Genomic DNA, 4,956 nt, shown 5'->3' with positions numbered 1-4,956 from the left:
TGAGGAAGAAAGTTCTTGCTAAAAGGCCTCCTCGAGAGAAAGTGTCCAAGCTTCCCACAAAACCTTCAACTCGCTCCCAAGACCGAACCTTCACTCCATCTCTTTCTCCCCCTACCTCTACTCCTCGGTGTGATCCCATGGCTCGAACCAAAAATCCTTCTAGGGTTACACCTTCAGCCAAGTCGACGCCAAACCCTCAACCTCTGAAGGAACCTTCATCAAAACCAGGGTCGTCAAAGCCTAGTACCTCAAAAGGGAAACGGCCAGCCGCAACTGAACCTGCCTCAAAGCTACCACAACCTAGGTCAAGGTCTGTTCCTGTGCGTTCTCAGCGAGGTAAAACTCGAGTTCCTCTTAAATCAGTTAGTGAACCTGACATTGGGCCTTTTGATCACAAAGCTCATTTTTTGACCTCTCATTCAAACTATAACCCTTATAGATTCAAATCTACCATGAACAATGACTTTTATGAGGGGGTTATTTGGTATCGTACCCTGTGTCCATCTTTTCTAGCTGATTTTCCTTCTTTGAAAAGAAAAGGTTTTCCATTTGTTGATAACTTAATTTTTCTGGACTGGAATCACCTTTTTGACATCAAAAAGCCTGTTTATCCCCTATTGGTCAAAGAATTTTATGCCAACATGACATATCATGAAGGCACTTCTCACTCATATGTAAAGGGTTGAGACATAGTTTTAAACAATGAAACTATCAGTGATGCTTTGAAGTATACTGATGTTGGGCCTTGTGCTTACACTTCAGTTAAGTGGGATGATAGTGTTTGTATTTCCTACAATGATGCATTAGCGCACATCTGTGAACATGTTTCTTTAATTGATAGCATCACACCCACTCACAAAGCCATGGGATATGAGCGTGCTCAGTTGCATCGAATGGTCAACCACATTATACTTCCTTAAAGTGGTTCATATCAAAGGGTTTTCTACACTGATACTCTTGTTTTATATGCCCTTCTTACCAAAAATGAAATTTCATTTGCATATTTGATGGTTATATACATGTTTGACTCTGTTAGGAGTGGAAAAGACAAATCACTTCCTTATGGCATGTTTCTAACTTGCATATTTGAGTATTTTAGTGTTGACTTGACCAATGAGGAGTATCAAAATAGACATTCATATCTAAAAGGAGGTGGTGCAGTAAAACAGTAAAAGGGACCTACTCGATCTGAGAGGGTGGTCTTAGATGATGAAGATGATGAATTTGTCCCTGAGGAATCTCCTGCTCCTTCCACCGAGGGTACTTCCATCTCTACTGGGAAGAAATCTGCTCTGCTAAATGTGGTCAAGGATGTTATTCAAGAGTTTGTCTCCCAATCCAATCATATGATTGCCATGAGTAAGGAACAAAGGAAGCTAGCTAGCAAGCATGAGAATTTTCTAAGGAAATCAAGGGATAGAGTGGCTATGTTCATGACTTTCATTGATAACCTTCAAAAGGATGAAGACCCTGCCACTAATGATGAAGAGGAAGCTGGTTCGGAGGGAAATGATTCTGATGCCTAGAATTTGTCTCATGAAAACTACTGCTGCTACTCTCTTTTTGTCTCATAAATTCTATTTCTTTTGCTACTGTTGAACTATTTTTTTATCACTGTAATAACTCTAAATATTGCTGCACCTTTGGTTGTTTAGTTAGTACTTTGAACTATGCTCTAACTCTTTCCTGCAGGTTTATAGGGAGGTGTTTTTGTTGTTCTTGCTTATTTTCCGCCCTTGATGAAAAAAGGGGGAGTAATAGCTATAGGGTTAGGAAATGATGAAGTTTATTGGTATTACTGCAGCCACTAGTATTATTTGGTTTTGTGACTTTGTTTGACTGCTGTATTAGAACTTGCTTTCATGATGTGTTGGGCTAATTCTGTGGTGTTGTTAGTTCTACATCCCTTAGACAAGATAAATGTGTGTAGCTCTTCATTATGTTCTCTTTAAGTACAATGTAAAACAGGAACAAAAAGGAAAGCAAAAATCCAGGGGGAGATATTATTGAAAAGGAAAGGGGGAGCAACACAAAAGCAAGAAACATTAATCAAAGAGAAGTTTTCCAACTTTATTAAATTTTAATTCCTTTTTGTTATTGTTTAAATATGTTTATCATCAAGGGAGAGATTGTTGAGTTAAGAAATTAACTAAATTAATTAGTGATGACAAATATTATTTTTGGGCAAAATAAATAATTAGTGTTGATTAATTTTAATTGCATATTACTAATTATTTATAATATGTTGCAGGCCATAATTCAAATTTAAGCAGCCCAATTGGTACAAAATAAAACAACAAGGCTGGGGGCTAGTAAATCAAGAGAAGCCCAAGAGAAACAAAGCCAAAGAAATCAAAACAGGCTAAGCAAACCATATCCATATCCAAGTCCGATTTGATTTCAGCAAGCAAACCTCTCTCACCTACTCTCACAAAATCAACGTTCACCTTTTTTGCTCTTGGTCAGAAAATACAGAAGAAAGAGAGAGAGCTTCTCCCACATGCCATTCACCGAAAGAAAGAGAGAGATTAAACTTGAAAGGCAGATGTCAAATCAGTGAGTTCAAACCAAATCAAGCTTAAGAAAAGATTAAAGGTAACCCATTTCCTTATACATGCAACACACTTTCTTCTCTTCATCTTCAACTCTCTGCCACTCCGTTTTGAGCTATATGGAAAAGAGGATTTCTGTTCTTCTCTTCTGTAAATCCACAGTCTCAAACATGTCTTGGGGACCACGTTGATTTTCAAGGGTTCAGATTCGGTTTACCATTGGAAGACTTTTGTGGTTGCTGTTTTATGGCTTTCGGTCAAGATAGAGAAGTCAGAAGCAAAGGTTCTACTCTGAGAAAAAATGAGAAAAAGTGAGATAGTGGGTTGGTGAAGCTCAAGGCTCTAGGACTTGACCTAGGAAAAAGATCCCAGCAACATGCAAGGAGATAAAAGAAGACTTTCTGCTCATTCAGAAGCAAGGAGAGAAAACCAGAGCTTGAGAGTTGTGTTCTGCAAAGAAGTTCCTTTACTTGGATAATGCTTTCTTTCAAAGAAGCATTCGGCCAATACTGAAGAACTGTATCTGAGGTTTGCAAATCTGGTTTTGCACATAGCAAAGAGGCTGTTGATGAAGTCAATATCCTTCATGTTTTACAGATTGTAATGTACTTTTCAATGTTTATCTTTCTGTAATTTCTTGTGAGAAAAAGCATAAGTGAGAAAGCTCAAGTAAAAGCCACAAGTGGAGAAAGGCTGAGTGATACACTTGAGAGAAAAGCCTAGAGTTATTTTCTAATTTCTTTAGGTATGTCTATGTCTTATATCTTGTATCTGTAAGGTATCCCTTTCTTAGTTGGGTTAGCACTAAGAGTGAATAGTTAGGTATTAGCATAGCCAATGTCAAGTTAGGTTAGAACTTGAGTGTGAAAGGATTGGGTAAATCCTGTGAAATTGGTGTATGTAATACTTTTAACTATAGTGGAAATTCCTCCATTGCTGTGGAGGAGACTGGACGTAGGTTGTATAGAACAAGGCAACCGAACCAGGATACATGCTGGTGTTAGCTTCTCTCTTCTCTGCTGTGTTCTGTTTTCTGATATTCATGAGACAAAAATAAATTATCTCATAAATTTTCGCTGCTGAGTACAAACAGAATCAGAATTGAAAGTTTATTTTAAAAGGTCATAACAGCAACTTAAAAGGAAGGCATAGATTCAACCCCCGTTCTCTAAGCCTATCACAACCTTTAGTATTTTTTCTTTTAAAATAGTTGAATATTAATTTTTATGATATTTTAAGTTGTGTTTGTTTACAAGCTCGGGACACTAAGATAAAAACACAAAGATACAAAATTATATTTGACAGATGAGACATGAATAGAAATATTGTATCTAGAGACATAGAGACTATGTTTGGTTCTGAAGACAGGACAAGACAAAACACTAAGAACAAGATACAAAGAACAGAGACATAAAAATTAGTGTTCTTGAATTTTATTTGATGATAAACTAGAATAAATTATGAAAATTCAATTTATTCTCATTTTTTTCAATAAAAAATTTGAGAAGAAAAATATAATAATAAAAAATATAATTATAAAAAATTAACAAGAAAAGATTAAAAAATAAGTTGTGTCTCTTGTTAGTGTCTTTGTGTCCTTCCTATCAAAATGAATACAAAATACACTAATTCAGTACCTCTAACACAATGTCTTTGTCCATGTTTGATCTGTCAAATATAATTTTATATCTCTCTGTCCTTGTCTCAATGTCTCATGCCTATAAACATATGCAGTCAGATATACTAATAAGAGACATAACTTATTTTTTATTTTTCTTTTATTTTCTTATTAATTTTTTATAATAATATTTTTATTATTATATTTTTATTTCTAAATTTTTTGAATGAAAAAAATAAGAATAAATTAGACTTTCAAAATTTATTCTAATTTATCATGAAATAAAATATAAGAATATTAATTTTTTGTGATTCTATCCTTGTATTTTATTCTCAAACTCTTATTTTATTTTATTCTTAGAATCAAATATATTTTCAATTTTTTCTCACTTAAATAAAGTATAACTACTCATATTTCATTATCAGAATCACTCTAAACAAATATTAAAAGTTATCATTTAAATTTTTTATAAAGTTTTAAATTTTTGCTTAGCCTTGCACCATCTTAGTTCTAGTTAAAATTTCTCCATTATCTAACAAATCAAAACTCATTTACATATCAATTATGGTGGATTTTCAAAAGTTGCTATATATTGACTCGCTGAAACTAAAACTATTTCAAGAGGATGCTATTAAATGGTTCAAGAGATTGATCACTTATTAGCTTTGAGCTGTTAAACTAACAAAACTAACCCCAAAAGTTAAAAAATAAACATTTGCTAGGATTATTTCAAGAAAAAGTGAAAGTTGTACAAGTTAAAGATTAAGAGAAAAAAATAAATAGGTT

Source organism: Arachis duranensis, chromosome 1 (genome assembly GCF_000817695.3).
Source record: "Arachis duranensis cultivar V14167 chromosome 1, aradu.V14167.gnm2.J7QH, whole genome shotgun sequence".
Lineage (NCBI taxonomy): Eukaryota > Viridiplantae > Streptophyta > Magnoliopsida > Fabales > Fabaceae > Arachis > Arachis duranensis.
This window is presented reverse-complemented; position numbering follows the sequence as displayed.